Source organism: Pan paniscus, chromosome X (assembly GCF_029289425.2).
Source record: "Pan paniscus chromosome X, NHGRI_mPanPan1-v2.0_pri, whole genome shotgun sequence".
NCBI classification, from domain to species: Eukaryota; Metazoa; Chordata; class Mammalia; order Primates; family Hominidae; genus Pan; species Pan paniscus.
The window spans coordinates 110982687-110996295 of NC_073272.2; positions in this window are offsets into that span (position 1 = coordinate 110982687).

A 13609-nucleotide genomic window follows, 5' to 3' on the forward strand; every position below is an offset into this window, starting at 1 on the left:
CATTTTTCCACCACTCATTTAAGAGAGGCACAAAACATCCTCATTCTCATTTCTGAGAAGCACTCTCAGGAGGGAGTGGTTTAGCAGTATTCAAAAAACAAGATTTCAACATGCTTAGGGGTATTGGGTGGTAGAAGTAAAGGTCTTCTCCCCAAATCTCAAGGTCAGCCAACTCCAGTACACTCTAAGCAGCAGTAATGTTTCCTGGGCCTTGAGGGAAGGGAATCTGTGAGTTTTGAATAAAGTAACCACACTGTTACCTTGGTTAGGTTGTGATCTGAGAGTACTCAAAGACAAAGTTCATTTTCCCAGTATATTGGTGAGAGGGTTTAGTGAGGTTTTTAGCTGCTTCTATTTTAAAGACCCTTTCCTAAATATGTTGCAATTACATTCCAATCAGCCTACCTTCTCTTTGTGCCTCCATCTCATTCACAAATTAAAACAACATTTTCTGGGGACTAGTTTACTCAAAATTGTAATTATTGCTTCATTGATTGCAAACCATGAACCACCCACTTCTCTTAAATACAGACAGCTGGGCCATCTGTTCCCTATGAATCATGTAAACAGAGAAGACTTGACAGAAAGATTTAAACACTTTCCAACCTGGTTCTGCCTTATTTCAAAAATGCAATCAACTGTCCAGAGACTTAACAGATGCAATGGTTAAGATGTGACCTGCCAACGTGATCCTCTCATGTAACATAGAAAGTTCTGGTTAGAAAATTAGGTCAAAGCATCCAACCTTGTCATATTTGTTCTTCCTGCTCATTTAATTAAATTTTTTTAAAAAATATGGAAAATACATACACAGGAAATAAAAATTTAAGCAGTACAGAATGGTACAAAATGACAAGTAAAATGCTCTCTTCCTGCCGCTTGCTCCCAGACAAATCCCTTTAGACATTTGAATTTTCTGTTTTTTTGTACTTTTGATTAACTAGAGCCTCTAGTTCTTGGTTTATCAATTTTAATCTGTACTGAGACTTCCCACTAAAAAAAAAAGATGATACATTTAGCTCCCTCATCCTCTCTCATGATGTGGCCAAGACCCTAACTCATTAATCCTACCTCTCTTTTTTCTCCCCTTGAAATGTCTATTATAGCTTTTAGTTTTTATATTAGTTGTATAAACTTCAAATAATACACTTAAGCCTTCATTTCTTAATCCATTCACTTGGTTTTTATTATTTTTTTAATATTTTCCTTTTTATAGTTTACATATTTTGCCTTGTGGAAGAAATCCTTCCCTGCTGCAAGATTACAAAAATATTCTCGTATACTTTATTCTAAAAGTTTTGTCTATTACACTTAAACCCCTAAACCATCTGGAATTGATCGCTGTATAGAGTGTGAAGTAGAGATCCAATTTCACTTTTTCCATATGGATAATCATTTGTTTCAGCAGTGTTTATTAAATAGTCCAAGCTTGCCCTACAGTTTTGCAATATTACTTCTGTTATATATCAAGTGCTATACAATACTTTCAATATAAAATCTGTCTCTGGAACCTGTATTCTCTCCTCTTGGTAAATTTATTCAATTAAATTGTATGCCTTAGGGTCACCACACCCTGTGAGCCTTGGTTTTCTCGTCCTTAAACTGGGGATAACAATATCTTGCCCTAACTACCTCAGAGAGTTAGTGGGAAGTCAAGTGAAATAACATATGCCAAGACACTTTGACAAATGGAAAGTGTTATTCCAGTTATGGAACCATAACATGCTGGCATCAAAGTGACTTTAGATATCACTTCGTTTAGTCCTTTATATTTACAGAAGAGGAAACTGGGGTTTCGAGCAGTTGAGTGATCTGCTCACGTAGAAGGCCTCATTATTATGCTCCTAGAGTGTGCTTCCTGAGGCCTCAGCCTAAAGTAAAGTACATTTTATCTGATCCCACAAAAAGATCGAGTCAAGGACTTAATCCTCTAGGTCTGTATGTTGGATACTGTTTATGTTTTCCCCTAAATGTGATGTAATCGCTGAAGTTTGATATATTACTTCCTGTGCCTAATGGCCAATTTCAAGGTTAAATGGTGCAAATGCAATTTTGCATAAGCCACCTCTGATTTAACAGCAGAGATTGATATACATCACAGCCACTTAACAAATGGCATCTATCCAGTTGGTGCCTGTCACACAGCTATTATGTGTTAAATATAAGGCACATTAGGTGATTTATATTGCTACTTTATGTAAAACGAGAACATCTATTTATGAAAACTGGCCCGTCTATGAATTGGCAAACACACCTGAACAAGAAGACAAAAGTTTGATTTAAACATTAAATAGCAATAAAGATAATTTAAAACTTTCATTTTCATTTAGTTAGAAAAAAATGTGTCTCAGTCAAAGACTGAATTTGGGCAGATAGTCCACAAACAGGGAATAACTATTAGCATAAAATAAAGTGTGGTTATAAAAGCATTGTTTTTTTTTTACTGTGAAATATGTCATTTACAAAGAAAGATTAAGCATGCCTGTAGTTTAAAGATTAATAGTAAAAAATAAAGCAACCATTTCTATATCTATCACTCAGGTTAAAAAATAGTATATTATCAATACCTTAGAGGCCCTTGGTGTGTACCCTCTATAGCACCTCTAAACTCCCAGGGCTAACTACAACCCTGTATATTATGCTAATTATTCCCTCACTTTTGTTTATAATTTTTGCTGCATATGTGTGATTTCCTAAAAGATGCATTGAATAATTTTGCCTTGTTTTGAAAATTACATAAAAAGGAATCATAATGTTTGTATTTTGGCATCTTCTCCCCTCATCTGCATTGGAACTTAATTGGCTGAGCCTTAGATACGTTTTTAACTTACACAAATTTAACTATGTGATACAAAATAGAAAGAAGAAGAAGAAAGGAAGAAATAACAAAAATAGTGAAAGAGAGAAAAATGATCATTTAAACAGCATTGGCGATTCTTTCCCCCATCCAGAGTTGTTAAATAAAATATAGGACACAAAGTTAGTTTTCAGATTTAAAAAATCATAAAAATTTAAAATATAATTATTACATTTTAATACTAAAAAATTATTAGTTGTTTATCCAATATTCAAGTTTAACTGGGCTTCCTGTTTCATTTTGTTTACTAAATTTGGCAGCCTATCCTATCCCATTCAATGTGCCTGCACCCAGAGTGAATGGAGGTATGAAAAAATGTGACTCTTGTTTTTTCAAGTATTTTCCAGTATCATGTGACAGTGTTATGTGTAAATCCAGTGCTCAAACATAGAAATAGTAAGGTGTTCCAATGCTGAAGGGAAAACTGACTTATTGGGAGATATGTTGCTCTCTAACATGGCACCTTCCTAAATTATTTTTGAAGGTAATTTTGATTATACACAATTGTATCAGGAGATGCATTCAATCATTAGTAACAGAGACCCAACCATAATATTTGAAAAATAAGAACTTATTCCTTCATATGAAGGAAATACAGGGATGATGTAATGGTTTCAAATGTTTGATCAGAGACTCAAGCTCCTATCTTTCTGCTTCACCATTCTTAGTGCTAACTGCCATCCTCAAAGTCACTTTATGGTCCATGATGGCTGCTAGAGCTCTAGTCATCAATTTTGCATTTCAAGCAGGAAATATGAGGGGTAGCGGGCGATAAGGGCATTCACCAGCATTCTCTTCAATTTTCAATAGCTTTCCTGCAAGTCCCTCCTAATAAGGTCCACTTAGATTCCATTAACCATTTCTAGGTCAGAAATATAGATTTTGATAAGCACATTACTATCCAGAAAAAAAAAAAAAACCTCAGGGTCCGGTCCTGCCATTAATGAGGAAGAGAAAAGTAAATATTGGGTAGGCAATTAGTAGTCTCTGCCACAGTGATTTTTGCCTTATCAACTGAACTAAGAACCCAACCCCCAAGTAAGACAGGACTCCACTATTTACTATTTACAAGAAAAGTTGCCTAAATTCTCATTCATTGCTTTTTTGGGTTATAAAGAATCAGTTCAATTATATTAGCATGTTAGAAAAACAGTGAATAAATCTGTCTATATATTTGGCATGTATTTTAGTCCAAACTACTACACTGCTATAAATAAGTAGCCCCTTCATTTAAATACTCCACAAGTAACATACTTTGAAATATTTAAGTACTAATTATTGGCACTAATAAATTCAGCCAATCTAAGAAACACTTTAGCTTTATTAACAAATCTTAACATTAAGTTTTATGCCAAGAAAAAATATTTAAAGGATCTTATACATAATCCGTGTACAGGGATAATTGTCGTATCTCCTAAACTGTTTGGAAGATGATCAGAGGTATTATTTGAGCTGTGCTTCTTGTCTGTCTGACATAGAAGTGTGTTGGATACTCCACCTAGGCCCTTTAATTCATTAGTAAACTATCATATTCGTTTTGTGGGTTTCCAGAATCCTTATTTACCCTCAGGGACATCATTCGGTCCTTTACCTTCACCTGAAATGTGTAGAGGGATGCACTGTAAATAAAAGACAAATGCATTTATCATTTAAGCAGTTACAGAAAGAGTCAGGTAAGAAAAGAAATTGAAATAATGAGATAAAACTTAATTTTAGAGCTATTTGTATATTCAACTTACTAATGATTTCCTGTATAAGCAAGAGTTTATTCTATGGCAAAACTAGATACTCCATAAGATAACTGCTGGCTCCCTAATTCCCAACTTTTCCAAGTGTAAGAGCCAATTCTGGAAACAGAAGGATCACCAACTACTCCAGCATGTTCTCCCCCAGTAGCCTCCAAAGCAAAGTCCAGGGATAGAGTTGTGAGCATCACTGCAGTTCAGTACTTAACTCCTACTTCCCCACTCAGATTCACCAGCCTGCACAGGTGGCTGCACATACTATATACTCTAACTGCATGGCTATATCTCACTATTGTCAAAGGGAAAAAAATGGCATTTGCTTCCACATATTTGTACCTTTGATTATGAGATTCCCTCAGCCTGGAATATTCTTCCTGCATCTTCTTTACCAAACTGGACTTATTTTCCAAGGCCCACATGAATAGCTAACCTCTTCTGTGAAGCCATCCCTAATTTCTTCAGGCAGAACTAACTTAACCTTCCTCTATATTTTCACACCACTTTGCTTAGCACTGATAACTCTGTCTAGCATGCATTTCATTCTGTTTTGTATGAAGAATGTTTATATAATTGTCTCTTCCACTATATTGTGAACAATTTGTGGTCTGCGGGCAGATGTTAGTTCATCTTTGTTCAAGACATAGAATCTCCCAGCCCTTGTGGCTCTTTGTTCAAAGTGGTCCTCATCCCATTATATTATTTGGGGAAAAGGTAAACAGTCATTCTTTTTTCTTATTCACCACAGATAAAACATGCATTGATTGAGTCAAAAAGTCCTCCAAAGACTTAATACACTATGAGCCAGTATTATATTTAACAAAAGAGTAGGCCAGGCCCAGTGGTTCGTGCCTATAATCCCAGAACTTTGGGAGGCAGAGGTGGGCGGATCACTTGAGGTCAGGAATTGGAGACCAGTCTGGCCAACATGGCGAAATCCCGTCTCTATTACAAATACAAAAATTAGTCAGGAGTGGTGGTGCATGCTTGTAGTCCCAGCTACTCGGGAGGCTGAGGCAGGAGAATCACTTGAAACTTGGAGGCGGAGATTGCAGTGAGCCAATATCATGCCACTGCACTACAGCCTGGGGTAAAAGAGCGAGACCCTGTTTCAAAAAAAAAAAAAGGCTATCTGCTTCATCCAATGGAATGTTTGTATTGCAAGCGCGGAAAGCCCTCCTTAAGATATACCTCTAAAATCTAACCTAAAAAGAGTATTATGGAAAGTCTCCAGTGTACTCCTTAGAAAACATTAGCCAACCACCACTAAAATCTATGCTTATGTCTATTACCTATTCCTCAAAATCTGTTCTTGCTATCTTCATGGAAAAGAAGGGATTTTAGAAAATGTGTGGAGCACAGCTTTTCCCATCTTATCAGCCAGCTTCATAATCAACTGATGTCTGGGCTCTAACCTAGAGGTGAAGTTAGATAAGTAGCCACATATTTCCAACACACAGTTGTTGGGAGGAACACCATGTTGATCTGGCTCTTATTTCAGTCTGGTAGGGCTCAAGGGAAGAGCAACCTACCCAGTCATCAACTGGATTTCCTTCTTTCATTATTTCAGACACATCCTTGCAAACAACGAACTTCTAAAATAAGCACTTTGAATCAGTTTAGTCTAATATCTGGGCCCAGTTGGGACTCTGGGAACAAAAGTTCTAAAATGAATATCAAGGTATTCACCACTACAGTCCTTTTGGCTGAATAGCAGAAGAGATTGTATGGGGAGATGCAATAATAAGAAAAATGTCTAGCAATCTCTGCTTTTTCTTCAGCCAGGCTACCAGACAAGCCTCTGAATCCCCAAAGTGATTTGTACTCAGTGACACTGTGTTCTGAAAATAACAACTCTTTTAATGTGGTGAAGTAAAAAGATTGGGGTGTTTGAAATTTGATAAATCTGAGCTTAAATCTTGGCTTTATCATTTATGGAAGCTCACTATGTGAAGTTGGTACAAATTACTTAAGATTCTTGAAGTACTTATCTATTTCTTAAACTGTAAAATGGAGTTGTCTACCACATTGGATTATTGTAATGCAACACTGAAATGATGAAGAGCTCAGCACACAGGAAGCATGCATTTAATAATATCTGTAATCCATGATTATCAGTTGTCAGCAAAGGCTGGTGGGTAACAAAGAGTCTTGTCCCTTGAGTATTTGGTATGTACTTGATAGTTTTGGATTTTTGCATGAACTAATAATTCACGTTTTTATCTAACAACTATGGAATACTAAACAGTGCCTATGAGGTTAAATTCCAAGTGGTGTAATTTCCTTCTAAAAGCTTCACAGTCTTCATTCATCCTCAATCTAAAATCTGAAATCCCTTTAGTTCCAGCTTACAGATCAGCTAAATTGAAAGCCTCAGTGACAATTAAACTTTTATGGAGCATTAAAGAAGAATCTGGAAACAGGTTTTGTTATAAACAAAAGGAGAAAATAAACAATGATGAAGATATTGGGCCATAGAAAAAGGTTAACACCAAAGAGTAGAGATGAGTGAAGTCAGAAAAAGAAAAGCCCTAAATATAAGCTTGGCCTACATCAAGACTCTTAGGTAATAATAATTATTGTTATTAAATAATATGTGCCCTGCACTGTTCTAAGCCTTTACATGGATTCTTTCATGAAATAACCCTCTTAGGTTATTATAATTACTATTCCAGTTTTGTAAATGAAAATACTGAGGCACAAAGAGGTAAAATAATTTTCCAAGGTCATTTATTGGCAGAATCAGGATTTGGATACAGGCTGGCTGAATCCTGATCCTGTGATTTCAAGCTTCACCTATGTTGATGGAAAAAGGTACAAGACATAGTTCTAAGCACTTCTCATTAATTATCTCATGATTCTTCAACAATCCTTAGGAGCCAATACCATTATTAACTCTATTTGACAGATTAAGAAACTAATTCTCAAGGGGGGGGCGGGGGAAGGGAAATAACTGGATGTGGTGGCCCATGCCTGTAATCGCAGTGTTTTGGGAAGCTGAGGAGGCAGGATCACTTGAACCCGGGAGTTCAAGACCAGCCTAGGCAATGTATTGAGACCTTGTCAAAAAAAAAAAAAAGAAAAGAAAAGGAAAGAAAGAAGGAAGGAAGGAAAAGAAGGAAAGAAAGAAAGAAAGAAAGAAAGAAAGAAAGAAAGAAAGAAAGAAAGAAAAGAAAGAGAGAAAGAAAGAAAGAAAAAGGAAAGCAAGCAAATCAGTGACACAGCCAAGATTCAGAACCGTGCATTTTGGTTCTGTGGCCTGCACTCCCATCTGATACTGCATCTCCAGACACAATGATACAGGTTGAGTATTACTTATCTGAAACGGGTGGGAGCAGAAATGTATCTGATTTTGGATTTTATTGTATTTGGAATATTAGGATGGGAACCAAGTATAAGCATGAAATTCATTTAGGTTTCATATATACCTTATGCACATAACCTATAGGTAATTTTATGCAGTATTTTAAATAATTTTGTGCATGAAATAAAGTTTTAAATATGCACGTGTAGAATTTTCCACTTGTGGCGTCATGTTGGCAATCCAAAAGTTTTGGATTCTGGAGCATTTCAGATTTTGGATTTTCAGATCAGGGATGCTCAACCTGTATTAAGCACATCTAACAGATGAGAAACTGGTGTTCAGTGGCTGAGGTGCCACAGTCACTCAGCAGAAATAGGTCCTAAATTCAGAGTCCCTAAAGTTTTATTTTTACTAGGCTACCTGACCCCTTACCATAGAGACTGTCCTGTGGTTTGGGACTTTAGTTTTCAAGGCCTTTTGTAGTTTTGCCTCGTTGTCAAATAGGTAACTCAAAGGCACTTTTTTAGTCTTTGGTTATTACACAACAGTTTGGTGAATTATTTGCTGTTCTTTTCTGGTATTCCAAAGCTAACAATTTCTAAAGAGTTAATCTAAGAAGATTATAAGAAATAAATAGCCCTGGACTGTTTGTCTCTAACCCTTACCCTCTCCCTCTTCAGGACTTACAGGAAATATATTGGCAATAATCAAAGGAAACTCAGTAATTCAGCCAGCATTACCTAACAAATCTCCTTGAAACTATTTTAAAAGCGACGGATGAGTACAAGGTCCTGGAAAGCACATGTTCTTTCTTCCTTAATTGCTGCCTAACTAAAAGCAAACAATATTGAGAATCTTTCTTTTTCTTTTTTTTTTTTTTTTTTTTTTTTTGAGTTGGGGTCTTGCTCTGTCTCCCAGGCTGTAGTGCAGTGACGTGATCATGACTCACTGCAGCCTTGAACTCCTGGACTCAACGGGTCTTCCCACCTCAGCCCCCATGTAGCTGGAACTACAGACATGTGCCACCAAGCCCAGCTAACTTACTTTATTTTATTTTTGTAGAGATAGGGTCTTGCTATTTTGTCCAGGCTGGTCTCAAACTCCTGGCCTCAAGCCATTCTCCTGCCTCAACCTCCCAAAGTTTTGGGATTACAAACATGAGCCATGGCACTCAGCCACTATTGAGAATCTTATCTCTGAAATGCACTACCTCAGATGGCAGAAGAAGCTGTACGTATACCTATTAAATAGGCCTATTGAAACCTTGTTTGTTCAATATTAATTAAGTGATGCTAATATAACCCAACCTCTGTGAACAAGCCAAGAAGATATCTGTAGATACTGGGACAAGTATTTCCTATTTGTATAACCCTTATAATTTAAGTAGTTCATGTTACTTTTATAAACACTGGAACTTAGCCTTCTAACACACCCAAGTTATAAGAAAGGGGCAAATCTTTAGTCCTTCCTATTTGAATTTTAAAAATTGAGGCACAATCATATTAAACAAGACAGGTTTCCAAATTTTCAACTCACTGCTGTGTCCTTAAACTACATAGAGGGTCTACATAGCAGGACTGATTCTAGGTAAAAATACAAAGGTGAAATTTGCCTTTGGGCCCTTCTGCATTTTTCTTTACCCATTCAGCAATCTTCATGCCCTTTCTGTGATTTTCTCCCCCTCTGCTCAAATGGCGCAATGCTAAAATACTTTACTTATGGCTTCTAATATGGACCAGATCTATAATTTGTGACTTCCTCTCCACATCTCCCACTCTAGAAATTACCTGAGTTGCATTGCAATAGGACTTCCTACAAAAAGTGTCATGTAGGAAAGCAATCAGGTGACCTGACAATCCCACTTCTGGGAATGGATGTGACAGATATAAATTACCAGGCAGTAAAAATAGATGTAGGAAGATGTAAGAGTAGAGTGACCAGCTGTCCCAGTTTTCCCAAGACTGAAGAGTTTCCTCGGAATGGGACTTTCAGTGCTTAAACCAGTAAAGTCTCAGATGACCTGAAACAAGTTGGCAACCCAAGGAGTATTGTTTACAGTAAGCAAAAAACAGAAAAAAACAAACTAACTAACTAAATGTTCACCAATAGGGTAATACTTGAGTAAATTATGACGCATCATTTTATAGAATACTATCCAACTACTTAAAAAATGAAGTAAATATATATTGAATAGAAAAGATGACTACAGGAATTATCAAATGAAAAAGCCAATTATATAATAATATGTCTAGTATGATACAATTTTGGTGAAAACATTTAAAAAAGACAATTAAGTTAGAAAAGTAACATGATCAGTTTTGCACAGTAGACCCAATCCTAAAAATGAAAAAATAACTTGGCATTTTAAAAATCCATTTTTGTAGTGGATAACACAGGGATGACTCATATATTCTGAGAGGTCATTAGGGCAATAATTAATAGCTCTATTACCTCAGGCCTAGGAATTTTGAAAAATTTATCCCAAATACATGAAAGAATAGAGAAATCTGGAATAACTAAGAATTATAGTGTCATATAATCTCACCAGAAAACATGTGAGCATTCAAAGACGAATGAAAAAAATAGAATGAAAACAAACAGGCATGATTTTCCATTTCTTGTAAAGTAGCCTAAAAAAAAGCCAAATACAATTTCCAGTGATGGAAGTTTTAAATAAATAACAACGTAGAGTTGTTTGGATTTGATGATGGCGTGGATCTTTGATATAAACAAGTTCACTGTATGTTATATATGGAAATAAGTAAAAGTGATTAGAAAACTTCAGTGAGGGGAATACAGTCCGTGCAGAAACTGTTTTGTGAAGGAAATATGTCATAGACATATTCAAGACTTTGGGGAGTTGTCAATGTCTCAGGACATATCTCCCTTGAATGTTAAAGATCGTCAGTATACAAAAAGAAAAAAGGGTAGAAATTACACCAAAAGAGTAATGATAGTTCTTGCTGATTAATGGGAATACAAGCTATTTTGGTTATTCCTTAGTAATCTTTTTTGTTTTCTCCAAATTTATCTAGAAATGAAATATTGTCTTTTTTTATTATTATTATACTTTAAGTTTTAGGGTACATGTGCACAATGTGCAGGTTTGTTACATATGTATACATGTGCCATGTTGGTGTGCTGCACCCATTAACTCGTCATTTTAATCAGAAACAAAAAGCATTGAGTCAGCTCCTATCCATCACTGGAGGGAGCATGAGGAAAAGGATTGTTCCAATACAGTGTAAATTACTGACCCCTTTTTGGAAGGCAATTGGTTGTATCAGTAAAATTTTTAAACTTGAATATCTTCAACCCAATAATTCTACTTTTCTGTGCAGACATCTATATGTACAAGGACAAACATTACAACTTTATTATAACAGCATTTTATTTTACTATTGATGAGCAACCTAGTGTTCATCAATAGGATATTTATTAAATAAATTGAGGTACATACTTGCTAAGGAATGAATGGAAGACATTTTTAAAAACAAGATAAATATGTATGTTATGACATAGAAAGCTGTCCGTATAATGTGGTTGAATGAAAAAAATGTAGAACAATGTGTGTGTAATCCTATTTTTATATCTACACAAATACACTTGTATGTTCATAGAAAAAATCTAGAGACTAAACTGTTAACAGTGGTTACTTCTGTAGAGGTGAGGGGAAAGAGTGGAGAGTTCTCTTTATATATCTACATGTTGCTTCAGGGTTTTTTTTTAAATCATAAGCGTGTATTATCTTGTTAAAAAGCCTTTTCACCCAAAGTAAGCATCTGACAGAATGGATAAATTGTACTATATCTGTACAATAGCATAGTTAGGCATTAAAACAGATGAATTATAACCTTACATGTCAACATGGATGAACCACAAACATAATGTTGAGAAGAGTTTCAGAAAAATATACGCAGTGTGGATCCATGTATGTAAAGATCCAAAACATGCATAAACCCTAAACAACATTGTTTAGAGATACACATATGAAAAAGAGGAAGGGAATGACAAACATAAAATTTAGAGTAGTAGTTACTTCTGGAGACGAGGAAGGGGCACCCAGATGCTTCAAGGATTTGGGTTAATTCTATTTTTTTAGGCTGGGTAGTTGGGTAAACGAGTATTCATTTCATTATTATTCTTTAAACAATATTCATTATGTTGCATATGCTCTCATATATACAATAGATTTCATACATGAAAATTACATTATAGATTTCATAACTAAAAATTTAAACAAAACATTTATGTTATCCTGAAAACAATCATTACACACACACACACACACACACACACACAATCAGACAAACTGATCATATTAACATGTTAGAAGCTGATTGGAGCTATAAAATCTGACCTGGGAGCAGGTACAATTTAGCTGAGGCTCTATAGAGATGCAAAATCCTACCACCAATGAATGAATGAATGAATGAATGAATAACATTTTAGATTTCAGGCAGTTAGAAACAAGTCAGGAATATTTCAATGTGGATTGGGGACAAGGGGTATTCTTGGTGTTTCCACATTACATTACAACATATGGGGAGCAAACCCCTTCTCTCAAATGGTTTATGGAGTCAATGACTTTCTAAATCTTCAGATTTAGTACCAGGAAACCACTCGAAAGTGATGCTTGGACTCCCTCGTATCTATAAAAGGTTTCTCGAATGACCAGTAAAGTCTAATAACTTGGCTAAAGTTTTCACTGAATTGAGCCCAAATATTTGAATTGATAACCTCCTATGAAGACATGGTTTTTGACATGTGCATTCTTCCATGGAACATTCTACTCTGAGTTCCTATTAATTAAATTTAACCTAAACAACACCAAATATCCCACCACCTTTTTCCCCCCACTACCAAAGAAGAGAAAATAGAAAGGAAAAAAGATTTTAATTTGCTCAGACATCTTGGTTTTGTTGAAATGATTTTTAAAAATCTTTGTCCCTTAATTGATACTTCCCCTTAGTAATTAAAGTATGGCAATAAATAAGGATGAAGCCTTTTACATTACTTGACAATGAAGGGGTCAGGCTCTCAGTCTCATATTCATCAGCCTGAGATGGGAAGCAGCAGCACGATGGGGGAAACCCATCTGTCTTTATTAAGACTTGGCACCAAGGGAGCACAGAAAAGAGAAGAGCTCATTTAGTAAATGGCAGTTCCCATTCTGCAAAGCGACAGAAAATTTACTGCACTGTCAGCAAGAAAAAAATAATCCACTCAGAGAAAGTTGTTATATTAGGAAGATTTAAAGAGAAAGACCTTTTCTGTGATATTAGAGAGGATAAAAGTTTCTACCTAATAATACATAACTAAGTAGAAAAAATTCTTCTCCAGGCCAACATTGCTCATGTTGCCTTTCCTTCCTCTAAAGCTCCTTCCTCTAGTGACCTATTCCTATCTTTTCCATCATTTTAGGCCAAAAACAAGCCCTAGCTCTACCCGAAGCCTTCCCTAATTTCAATCCAAACTAATTTCATTTTCTCGCTGTCATATTTTCTACTGGGCATAATTTAGCATTCTAACAGTTCAGCCTTTTACCATGTATTTTAGTTCTCTAATTGTTTCTTGTATTAGTTTGCTTTGCCAAACTAGATTTTTTTTTAAAGTATTTTGTGGGCAGAGACTGTGTCTTCAACAGCCTTGGAGCTCCCTTTAGCACCTGGCGGGGTTCTTGGCACATAACAAGTGTTCAACAAG